The 12,718-nt window shown below is 44.9% G+C and overlaps 1 long non-coding RNA gene across 1 annotated transcript in view; it reads left to right on the forward strand.

Annotated features, from left to right (window-relative positions):
* Positions 1-10,139: 10,139 nt before the first annotated feature.
* Positions 10,140-12,718, forward strand: part of LOC121079559 — a 206,735-nt gene continuing 204,156 nt past the window's right edge. The window contains exons 1-2 of the long non-coding RNA XR_005825087.1: positions 10,140-10,311; positions 11,358-11,585. This is a non-coding gene — a long non-coding RNA (uncharacterized LOC121079559). The remainder of the gene's footprint in view (positions 10,312-11,357; positions 11,586-12,718) is intronic.

Here is a 12,718-nt window from a genome sequence, read left to right on the forward strand (position 1 = left end):
TCCTGACTCATAGCTGCTGAGTCACGTTTAATTTTATCTCCCTTTGAAGGGAAATGGCATTTGGTCTCAGTTTTCTTTTGTTATTATTTTTTAACGTATCGCAATGCTTGATAAGTTTTGGTTCACACTTTTTATTTTTGCTGTTAACACTCTTCCAGTTTCAGGCTGGCTGCTGCAACAGCATAATTGTGTGTGAGGCTGAGTTGGAGTAACTGTCGTTGAAATTGCTGGAATAACTATTGGAATGATTTGATATAGCTATTTCTGCCTGTCTTTCCTTGTCTCTGGCCAATGACAAATGATCTGGGGGAAAGCACAAAACTTGCACAATAGATCTATCCAAAATGTGCACTCGAAGGAAGTTTTGTCCCAAAGTAGGAGGCTGCATATTCCTTAAACACATTTGTGCTTTGTTACTCACACTGCTGATTTTGTGTTTTAGCAGCCTTCTAAGCTTGTATAAATCTGGCCTTAATGAATTAACCAGCTCACAGACAGCAGATTCAATGTGCTTTGATCTTACTAATGCACTTTTCTGCAGTCAGCTGGGTGGGAGAAGATGGTAAAAGCCCATTTGGAGGAGTCTCGCCTGGTGATCTGGGTGCTGAGTTTCCGTGGTGCTGTGTTACTGCCAAAGGACAGGGTGCCAGAGCTCAGGGAGCGAGCAGGAAGTCATGCTGGGTTCATGGCGTATACACCATACCGGCGGGTATATACCATATATATACTGGGGCGTGGCAGGGTGTGGTCAGGGTGTGGCAGGGCGTGGCTCCCAGGGCCACCTCCCCCCGCAGCCCCTTGCCCACCCCGCGGTGGCCCCGGTTCCCCGCGGCGCGGGGCGCGCAGAGCCTGGCCGCCTGCCAGCAGCAGCAGCAGCGGCTTTTCTTTCCTGGCTAATCGCTGATAAAACAGGAAGGCCTTGATCATCCCTTCTGACATGAATAACGATGTTATCTCCTGTGATGTATGACCCAGAGCCAGATAATGTCCTCTGGCAGGCCTTTTTTCTCATGAGATGTAAAATACAATGATTATGTTACAAGGGGGAGATAAAGTGGCACAATCTTCACTAGTTCAAATAACTAATTGAAGCAGGAACTAGTGGAAATGGCTTCCTTTGTTCCCCAGCCATTGTTGATATAACATCGCTTATAATGAAAGCCGAAGCTGTTGCCCTCTTTTTTTTTTTTTTCCTTCTCTATTTTTTTGCCTTTTGAACTCGAGTGCCTTCTCTTCTGCTTCCTCCTCCCTGTTTCCCTGGGGGAGCCGAGGACAGCGGTGATTTCTAGCAAGGGGTCCTGTTTTCCAGCAGGTCTTGTGTGTGAGCCGGGAGGATGAAATCAATAAGTAGCTCTCATTCTTTGTTTCCCTAGAGGACTTTTGAGAATGGAAAAATTGAGACCAGTGCTCTCCAAACCATAATTACACTCTTTTTTTTATATTTTATTTGCTTTCATTTTTTTTTTGTGAAAGCAACAAACCTAATTACCTGGCAGGGATGGTCACTGGGGGTATATTGATATCTCAGTGAGCATACAGTAGTTATCACAATTGAGTTCAAATATTAAAAAAGCGGAAGGCAAAAAGAGCGCCCCCTCCCCCCAGCCATGAAGTAGCTTGTTGTAAAAAGCAGGAGGGATGACAGCGTGGCTTTACACAAGGGGTGATGCTGTGCTGTTGTGGTACATCATCATTAAAGGTGTTGGGAGGATTGATTCTTCACAGCCGGCTCTGATCATTAAAAAAGGTGCTATGACACAGGGTCTTTCCTCCCGTGGGCAAATGAGCCTCTTTGGACCCAAACTGGCTTCAAATATGAAACAAGGATTCTTTGCTTTAATATATATTTATATATTAATGCCCACAGTACTTAAAAAACAGCATTAAATATGAGACTCTTGTCAGAGGCTGTCTAGTGCAGCTTTATAGCCGTGGTGGGTGCTGCACTGCTGAGGAGCAGGCTGTGCTCTGATCACTCGGTAACCTGGCCAGATGGAGCTGATAGAGACGTATCTGACTGGGTGGCAGACACAGAATTTAAGAGGCTTGCTCCTATTCATCTAGGAATATAGCAACATCATAATGAGGTTAGACTTCAGCTCTCATGATCCCAGACCATTGATGCTGTACTATCTGATGCCTCTGACTCACTGAACTTTAATTAATCTTTTTGGGATTCATCTTCTAGAAAAGGCTCTGACTTGTGTGATACAGGCTTGCTCTGGCTCTACCTTGTCCTTGAGCTGCAACCCCTGTGAAGTCATTGAGTCTGCAGCTGGTGCTCTCTTCATCCTTGGGGCCAAGTCCTGTAAAGCTCAGCTCCCACAGCTGCAGGGAGCCAGGAATCTTGCCTTAGGCCCAAACAGGGGATGAAAAGCAGGCCATCGGCTAACTGAAAATCTTTAACTGGGCTTTGCAAGGCATGTGAGTGACCCAACTTTGTATTTTATTGGAGGATAACATAGATGTAAAAGGCTCGTAACTCAGCAGTGTGCTATGAAGTTTCTGTGTACAGGACTGGGATGTGGCAGGAGGGCAATGAACCACGGGGCTGCTGCAGAGGCACCCGGAGCAAGATGAGTAAAGGGGTGGGTGAAGCAGATGCAGGCCAGACACAGGGTGGGCTCAACACCTCTTTGAAGATGAAGCTGAGCTCCCAAAATACTGTCAAAGCAGGGTGAGAAATCCCAGAGTTAGGCAAGAGCAGGGCACCTGGGTGCTATTTATGACTGAGCTACTGTGCGACCTTGAGCAGCTCATTGCATCTCTGAGTCATGGCTCTGCTTCCCTAACTGCAAAACGAGCGTTACAGTAACACCTACTTCGCTCACAAGGGCATCATGTGGTGCAATTTGGTAATTAATCGAATGTAGGAAAACATCCTCTGTGGCATTAAGGCTGCAATGCAATGCTCTGGTCCTCCCAGTGCTCGCTTGCAGGCGGGGAACGTGGCTGAATGCCTTGACTCCAGAGGGTGCTTTGTTCCCTGTAAGCACAGGAAGAAATACTTGCAGAATTGGGACCCCTGTGCAAAGTTTTATGAGTTACCACATGGCCACTGTGCAAATCAATTACTGCAGCAGGTCTGTAATGAGACTAAGTTACAAAACAGTTACTGATTCTACAGCAACTTGAGCAGATGCCAGAAAATGTGGCCAATAACTAGTGACCGCCTGACAGATCCAGGGCTTCTTGGCAGCTTTTGCTTGGTGCTGGGTTCACCGTGCAAGCGATTCTGGAAATGGGCCTGCTGGTGAGGTCAAATTAGCTGTTGTTTTTTAAAATATTTGTTTCGTGTCAGTCTTTGTTAGAATCCCAGTTTAAAACCTTTCAGGTGTAAGTACAAAGCTTAAAAGCTTTTCCACAGCTCCACCCTTAAGAATGGGTTTAATCCTTTTAACAAAGCTCTGATCTGACAGTTTATTTCGCTCTAGGCTTTAGCTTCAGTGGTTGCAGCCAAAACCTGACAAGTTCTTCTTGTTAATTCTGAATCTATTATCCAGTGACAAATGTATCTCCCACTTATATGTGACACTGAGAATGAAATGCATATGATCAAATTTCTTATAGCTGGAGTGGGGCTGGTTGTTAAGAACATCTCCATATCTTTGCAATATGACAGTCAATCCAAACCCATTCTTTTTCAGTAGCATGTCTCAGCCTAGTTTGGGACACTCATGATGGGTTGCAATCTGCTGCTATACTCTGCAGAGATTAAAGAAAGGCTAAAAATAAACCTGTCATTTTCCCTGGACACTTTCTTGTGAAATGCAGAGAGATACGTCACTAGAATGCAAAATAAATTCGTATGGATTTTTTATCGTATGTTTTTTTTTTCTTTTTTTTTTTTCTTTATGGACAGATGGAGTCACTGTCGTTTCTGGTTTCTCATTTCTAAATACAGTGGTGTTATGTACTGCCTTCCACCTGAAAGCTTGTCTTGGAAGCCAAAAGAGAAAAAATGGATTTTTACAATAAAGCCAAAAAAGTTATTAATTCCTATAAGTTTGCCAATACACAGGATGCAGATAATGTATTTGATGAACTCAGATCCCTTCTCTGCTCATAAAATATTGGCATACTGATGAAATTTATATTCTGAAATATAGCGTGTGTGACATGAGGCTGCTTTTTTCCTTCTTTTTTTATTTCTATAGGATTGAGCTTTTGCTAGTGACAGACTCATGTCTGCAGGAGGATGGTGCCCCAGAAGATTGCAGGGCACTGAGAGCTGGGAGAGCTCTGACACGGTCCGAGTGACCCTGTCACTTGTTTAGTCCCTCTCCAGCTGATCTCTTGCCATCTGGTTTCAGTGTGTGTCTGGACCAAAACCACTCAGACCAGTGCCATCACTATCCCGTCCTTTAGAGCCCCGTATTGTCCAACCCCCATCGTTATTCCTGGGCTTTTCTGCAGCCACATTGTGCTCCCTTAAAGGCTGGTGACAGCAGAAGATGCAACGCGTTAGGTGTTCTGGGTGTTTTCCTGAAAGCAACTGTCTTAGAAGTGGCTGTCCTGAGAGCTTCCCCTTTGCTCGTTCCTGAAGCAGTGCCAGGAACCACACAGCTCTTACAGATGGGTCCGTGAAGGAGAAGTGCTCACAGACGGGGTGTCTCTGGCCAAAGGTGCCTTGTGTCGCTGCAGTCAAAGGCGCGATGGTGATGGAGAAAGTCAATTTCCTGTTAAATTAGCTTGGCTGTTTCTCTAGGAAAGGTGGAATTTTAATGAAAGTGCTTATTAATGGATGAGCCCAGAGGGAAGAGGATTTGTGGCGAGGCCAGGACTTTATAAGGAAAGCCTTACCTCGTAAAAGGCCACAAAAGATGCTTACAGGACTGAACTTGGTCTGCTCAGGAATCGGCTGCTACTACAGAGGGACAGTCTTCCTTTTCCCATAAAACATGCATTAAGGGTGCCAACTAAGTTGGTTCTTTTTTATATCAGTCACAAAAACAGCGGGAGGTTTAGTTCCTGTCAAACTTTATGGGCCATTTACAAGGAGGCCTTCCCCAAAGTATTTCACAGGCCAAATAAAAATAAATGGCACTGAAAAATTTTATAATACAATGCACAAACTGTTGTGGTAGTGAGAAAACATGTGCCGGAGACCTCTTCTCCCTCTCCTGCACAGAGGAATTAAACTGGAATTTTAATTATTGTAGCTTGTATGGCATTTTTCATTTTCAAGCATTAACATAGTCTCAGGGTCGCCTTGGGAAGGAGGGAGATCTGGTTTATAGAGATGGGAAATGTGGTGGCAGAGGTGCAGCTCCGTGTCCTGGTGAGGGGCAGCAGCCCCACAGCTACGGCGAGGAGACCCCAGGGGAGGCGGTGGGTCTGAGCAGGGTTGGGCAATACCTGCGGCACTGGGGCAGCTGGGTTCACATCTGCTGTGCTTGTGTCCTGTCTAGGTGCTTGTATGTGGGCTCACGTGTGCCTGTTGAGCCCCTAAGCCCAATTTCTGCGAAAACCTGGGCTTAAGCTTGGAGGCTCAAGCCTTGGTTCAGGCTGATGTGGCTGCGCAGCTGCTGAGGAGGCGCTTTTCCCCGTTACTTCACATTTCTACTCAGAATGGGAGACCAAAAGGAAGGAGCTAATTTCAACCCCCTCTAGGACCAGATGAAACATTTGGAGAGGAACTGAGTGGGTCGGCTTACAGTGAGGAGCCTGCTCACAGGAATAGCTGCGTTTCCTTCCACAGAAGTTTTATCCTCTGCCGAGCCACGGGGAGGAAAACACTTCTGTCTCATGAGCAAAGCAGGATCTGAATAACTGCTTGGAGAGGAGCAGCTCCTGTGCATATTTTTAATAGAAACGGGTTGAGCAGTCGCTTCTGCAGCGAGCCGTCTGCGCTGACGGATGCACTTCACAGCTCGCTCGGTGAACTGTTGCACTGCTGAACCCGCCGTACCTCGGTGCTGGATTTACCGCACCAACAGCTTTATCGGAGGAGTGAAACAACAGCTTGCTGCTACAGCAAGGGAGAGGAACAACCTACCCTTCAGCAACCAAATGGGCAGCGAGCAAAGATGTTCTCCAAATAGTTTCTCTTCCTCGCGCGCTCTCGGCAGCCCTGCTCAGTAAGGTCAGGTGTTAGAGCAGCAATGCGATTGCACCATTGCTTCCTTAGATTGCACACTTCAGAAAAATTAACAAGGAAATCCCTTTACTGACCTGATGATGTTAGAGCTGCTGCTGTGGTGTTAGTTTTTTTCCCCCACGAGGATGGTCCAACATTAGAACCAGTCCCCAGAGAGGAGGTGGGGTCTCCATCCTCACTGATGCTCAGAACTGACCTGCACGGTGGTCCTGAGCCACCTGGTCTAAACGGAGCTGGGCTGAGCAAGGTGTTTGACAGGGACCTGTAGCTGGTTTCTCCCTGCCCTGCCCTGCTTTGCTTTTCAGGCTATTCAGAGATGGAACAGCTTGAATGGTTTTGGTTCGGCTGCGATGCCCTCGGAGCAGGAGTCCTGGCAAGGGCAGGCTGCCTCTGCCTCAGCACAGCCCTCGGCTCTTCTGCCAGGGCACATGGTGCCACGCGGGGTCAGGAACAGGAGCCGGGATGAGATGGATGCGGGGAGCTGATTTAACCTGACAGTAAATAAGTTCCTCTGAGCCAGGACAAGTCTGGGCACGGGAAAGCTCTGGCTGCAGGTACTAATGCTTTGATGAGGATGGACTTGAAATGCATCAGGCTGTGTTTCTCTCTTTCTTTATTTTTTTTTTTAAGTGTATAATGAGGTTAAGAATTTTCTCAGTGTGCTGTTGTTTTATGACTGTGATGCTGAAGTGCTCAGAAGAAAAAAAGGTGGGGTAAAATCAGGAATGACTCCAAAATCTTATTGGGAAACAAAACAAACAGAAAATGGGAGCTTTAAAAAAAAATAAAATAAAACCAATAAAAAATGAAAAGCAAGCAAACCAAGGCAAAGAGGGTTTGTTTGTTTTTGGCTTATTTTCATATCCTGTTCCCATCCTTTTCTGTTCTTTCCACCCACGAGATCTTCTAAAAAATGTTAATTTTTCAAGCCTCTATTAATCTGCCATTCTGTTTGTGACATATCTGAGTGGTTCTCCTAATGCTGACAGGCTTAGTTTGCATTTGCTATGATGCTGTATCAACTCTGGTTCAAAGTCAAGCTATCAACAACAGGACATGGCTTTGAAATAAGCTTCTGGGATAAACAGAGCTGTAAACCGGTGTTCGCGACAATTTTGCATAACAATGTAGAACAGGGAGACATTATTCCCCCTCCACAAGTACCTGTAACTTCATGGGTTTGATTCAAAGCTTTGAGACAGGGATGCACTAATTGAGAAGATCTGAATGCCTTAAAACATACAAGTATCCGGTTGCTTTCGAGCTTCCATGACAGGTTCTGAGAAAAAATAATGACTAGTAATGTAACACAAAAGACATTGTGCTGTAGAAGGGACTAACTAGATTCATTTAATTTTGAATTTGTTCTGGGTAACATCAAAGTAACTAAAACGCTGTTAATCTTCCTACCTGAATGAGATGTCTGCTAACAGGGAGGTGCGAGGGAGGGAGGTGCCTATTAAACGAGTTTAATTAAGTGAAAGTGACAGCATTACTCGGGGAGAAAGTACTGCCTTTCATTTCTTAGGTGGTGTCTAGTCCAAGGCAGGCAGTAACGCCCTGTCTGCCTGTGCTCTCCTCCGAACCGACGGCGTGTGCAGGTGCCGGGAGCTAAGGGGTGCCTGCGCTGGGGCCCTGGTGTGCTGCCTGACAGCACAGGAGCCTGGTGGACCTGGGGGCCTGGCTGTGTGCCCTGTGAGCTCAGGGATGAGCATCCCCCCTTGCAGAGCACTCAGCTGCTGCATCGAGTGTCACCAGCCCCAGCGGGCAGTACAGAGTTCGGTGTTGGGTCCTCACCCAGCTCCCTGCAGGAGGTGGAAGATGACGCTGTCTGCTCTCCTGCTGCTTTCGTCCTCTGTCTCCTGCTAAGCTATAAGCTCCCTGGCACTGGCAGGCAGAAGAACGGTGTTTTCTGCTCTCCTAGGTGACCGATATTCACAACACACGGGAGTTTATGACCTTGCACGATGCCCATGCAGCCACACTGGTGGAAAAGTGTTTGTAAGAAGTGGTGGAACCAAACCTGCAAGTCACCTTCCGCTTCCTCACCGTATGTGTGCGTGTCTGCGGGAGACAACTGGTGGTTCTGCCCAGTTTTATAACCCATGGCTTTGTCTGCTCTTTGCCAGCATTTTTTCCACAGTGATAACTGGGTTTTCTAAGTTACAGCACAGCTAAATGGAGGATAACTGAACTTCGTGACGTAGCAAGTTTCCCCGTGAATTGCTTCCCGCACTCTGCATGGGCTGGGTGTGACGCAGAGGGCTGAACACCGCTCCTCATGAATGGGGCTCACGGTGGCCTTTGCACCTTCCTTTTGGGAAATATGCCCCATTGATTGTAGGGCATTCTGCTGAAAGGGACTGAATCGCTCAAGGCCCTTAATTCTGCAGTCTTTGCTTTTATAGTTAGATTTTTACGTTCCATCTTGGAAATAACAGCAATCAAAATGAGACCAAGGTACTAAACAAACAAACAAGAAAACCCACACCAAAACCCTGGTTTTACATGAGAATTATTTTGAATTATGCTTTCATTTTGTGAGAATATCCCACAAAAATATTTGCTTTTCAGTAAATTGCTGAAAGGCTTTTGAAAATACATTCACTCTTCCAGTAGAGAAAAACATTCAGAGAGAGAAGTTTCCAATTTTTAATGACAAATAGACTTTTACTGAAGAAACTCTTCTCCTCACAAATGCTTCTAAAATTTGATAAGTTCTGGTTACTCAGCATGTGTTGCAGACTCAGGGTCTATTCTTGTGAGTAAGGGTCACAGGATCAGGTCTTACTACGTGACTCATCTTTCCTCTCCACAAGAAGCAATACCTTGAAGAGTTGTGCCTGACTGGGCAAGGTCTGAGTAGGATTGTTTATGCTGCTGCAACAAAAAAAATGATGGAAGTTAATTTAAGTTCATATAATCTCAGTAATCACTGGATTTATTGCCCAGGAAAACTTAAGACCTTTCAGGCTCTTCGTTTTGCCAAAAGCTGAGATCATGGTTTCTAAACTTTGCTGCTTTGTGCCGATGTGCAGGTGCTAATCATTTCCATGCTGCCGAGCCATAATTTGCTGGCCTCCTATATAAAACATACCAGCTTTTCACAGTGCCCTCTTATATATGCTGCTTTACGAGGAAACTATAACTAACAATTAAACCAGCATGTAATGTATTATTTTCTTAGTTTATGGAAGATTGTTTTATGGAGCAACATATTAACAAGAGGCGCCTGGAAGTGCGTGGTTAGTAGTGTCCTGCCCTTCAGTAGTTCACATTCGCACGCAGATATGAATGTATGATGCTCATCGATAATCAGGTTGCAAATGGCTCTGTTGAGTAATTGCAGCATTAGTCTTCCCTAACTGAAGCTTCAAAGTAATTTCAGCGGTTTATAATTACAGAGTTAGCGGGCTGTAATAATTTCCAAATGTTTTGGAGCTGATTTTGAAGCATATCTGCAGTGTGTAGTTATGGTAAGTCTCAAAGGGCCAGATCCTGGAGAAATTACTTTGACAGGTAGGCTGGGACACTTCTTTTTAGTGAAGTAAAGCCTATCGGGGAAATCTTCGCTGATGTCTGAGACTTACATAAGAGACATGAGCTGGTCTGGATAAAATGGTACTTCTGAATGGGTCAGAGGAGAGAAAGGAGAGGTATGCAGACATTACTGAATTTGTGGGACTAGGAGCATTTTAATTACTATTTGGGTGCAAGTTCTATTAGAAAAACACATTTTTTCCCTTTATTTTTATGCACAAAAACTACTGACAGTATAGATCTTAATGTATCCCAGTGGATGAATTTGAAGTGAGGCAATTTCATTGATTAGAAACACTTTCTCTTCTACGAAGTTTAGGCTTGTGGAGCTTCTGCTCTCCATATGTAAAAAAAGAGACTGTGGATCAGGTTTTCAAAGGTAGTGAAGTGGTTACTGATGGCGATGAGTACCTTAAGGGGATTCTCAAAAGCACCTGAGCTGATCAAGTCACATGAATGACTAGTTCATTCCTGGCATTTGTGCCTAAATAAGCCTGGAAACTGGGCCTGAGGGACACAGAGAGGAAGGCAGTCACCCCAGTTGTCTTACCTAGTGACCTAGTCTCAACATTTTTCTCAGCACAGCTTTTCATGGCTGACCACAAGGCTGCATATATTAATGCACTCGTCATATTCATCCACTGAATAGCATTCAACAACTTTTCAGGGAGGTAAGGCTTCAATTACTGTGTCTAGGATTATAAAATACAATTCTTGATCTCCTTTGTTTCTCAGACTGCCTGAAAGCTATAGGAAACTATAGGGGGAGAGCTTGGGAACTATTAGACAATACCTGGAAAAGAAGGGGGAAAATGATCTAACTGACTTTGGCCAGGCAGTTATTTAATTACGAGTCTGACTTGTGGTATGGAGATGGAGCTGAGGAGGTTCCTGGCCAGCCCAGGGAAATAAGATCAGGTTAAAAATCTTTTCATTTGAAGAAAAATATAGGAGCTGGGGGTAGGAGTAATGTGCAAATGGCAGCTGACTCCAGAACTGAGCAGAACTGGCAACCCTCTGGCCCTGTAGCTCCAAAACACGCCTATAATTAAGATGGGTGATGAGAAATGCTAGTCTGGTGATAAGGGACGAGTGTGCTTGTGCATGGGGTAAGCGAGGCAGTGCTGTCCAGTCTCACCAGGATATCACCAAAGACAGGATGTCATTATTGCTGAGATACCCACTCTTCATTGTCACATGGTGGACCAGAGCTGGCAGAAGAGGAAGAGTTTGCCCATACACGTTAGCGTTTCAGCTCATGGTATAGAGGTGGTCCACAAGTTGCCAGCTAAGACCTGTCCTTTGCTCCTGGTTGCTCCTGCTTTGTGCGTGACATTTCTAAAATCAAGTGCAAAGTGCCTTTGCCTCCTGTCCTGCAAGTCTGTATAAGTACTGCATCACATTCAGACTGGTGCTCAGGGATATCATCCTGCCTCTTTGTGTATATTTTCAATGTGAAAACTAAATTTTATTGGAAACAAGCCTCTTATTTAAAATAGGAAAGAGAGCAAAGAGTTTTTATCCTTTCATGAAGCTGATCCAAGGCTTCAAAGTGTTTTGGTAATCGTGTTTATGGCTAAAAGATTGATTATTTGAGTCTGTGCTAGAGTATACTTTTTAGAATGAAGTAATGGCTCATTACAAACCAGCTCAGGAATGCTTTGAGTATTTTTTTTTCCCTCTCTCTCTCTTTTTTTTTTTTCCTTTTTTTTTTCAGGAATTTTTTTAAAGCTGGATGAGGAGGGAAGAGTGTGAGGCACTAAGTTTAGCATTTCAAAACATCTGGATCTCCTTTATGGTTTATTTTTTAATGTGTTTTCCATGAGTCTATTTAAACAACCACATGGCTTGATGGCAAAATGAATGCAAGTGCAGTGTGTGGAAGGGGACCCTGGATAAAAGTTCGGCTTGCTAACTAGAGTCAAGTGACACGCTCTCGTTTCTGGTAAGGTTGTGTGGATTCACAGGAAGAGCCCATCTTGGCTGCTGCTCTTCTTGTTCTCTGCCAAAAGCTGTTAAACATAAAGCAGGCAAAGGAAGTACTAAATTACAGAGCACCTAATCTTTAGCCCTTTGTTTAATCTCAAATGAGTCTCCCAGATCGCATAAACTAGGAATGAGAACAACACGTAAGGCCAACCACGAGATCGTCTAGGACCTGCACTGGAGCAAAGGGGCTCCTGTGGCTGCAGAGGGGAGGGAACAGGGTGGGATGGGGATGGTAATGCCTTTTGAGACTGTGCTATTGCAAAGCTGTTGACAGCTGTTCTGATGGGCTGTGAATGCACTAGCAAGGTGTAGCAAGAAATGGCACCTGTTTAGCTCCTGTTAATTTTGAGCAAACTGGGCTTTTTTGTTAGCAGAGTAATAGATATCGTTATAAAATTCAGAAGGCCCCCATTGCTGATAGATGCTGGCAGAGGGAGTGAATTAACCTCAATTCTGCTTGCAAGTGGTCTTCTTTAACCATCGCTCTCTTTTCTCATGATCTTTTATCTCTCTCCTTTTCCTCACACCTATTTTCCCACCTTTTCTCTCTTCCAACCACGTTTTCATTCCGTTGCTGCTTTCAACTTAGCCCAAATATTAATGGGGTCTCAGGTCTTCAATCCTGGGCTTGCATTAGGAGAGCGAGGCTGACTAAGGTATGACAAGGGGCAGTTCTTACTTGGGGTGGTCCATCCCCACCAGAGTTTTACAGCCTTCCCTGAAATCCCTGTCATTCTTTGCCATTCTGTCTTAACAGTGACATGCAGTGGCAGCATGATGCAACAGAGGCAGCTGCGGACATCATACAGTCTTATTACTGTATCATTTTTTCCCATCAACGTGTCAATACCTTACAAGATGCTGATGCATCTTGTATCTTTGCATTAACTTTCTGAGGATTTCAGTGACTGTCCCAAGCCTGCAGAGATGGGCACAGGTCAATGCACGCTGAGTGTGAAGAGAGGCATGTAGGCAAAAGAGACAGAATCCTTTACAAAGCAAGGACACTTTTATTGTTTTCCAGCATATAAGACTAAATATTTTTGTCCTCTTGTTGTTATTGTGATAAGAAATTATCCCCTCTGTTCT

Source organism: Cygnus olor, chromosome 17, assembly GCF_009769625.2.
Source record: "Cygnus olor isolate bCygOlo1 chromosome 17, bCygOlo1.pri.v2, whole genome shotgun sequence".
Taxonomy (NCBI): domain Eukaryota; kingdom Metazoa; phylum Chordata; class Aves; order Anseriformes; family Anatidae; genus Cygnus; species Cygnus olor.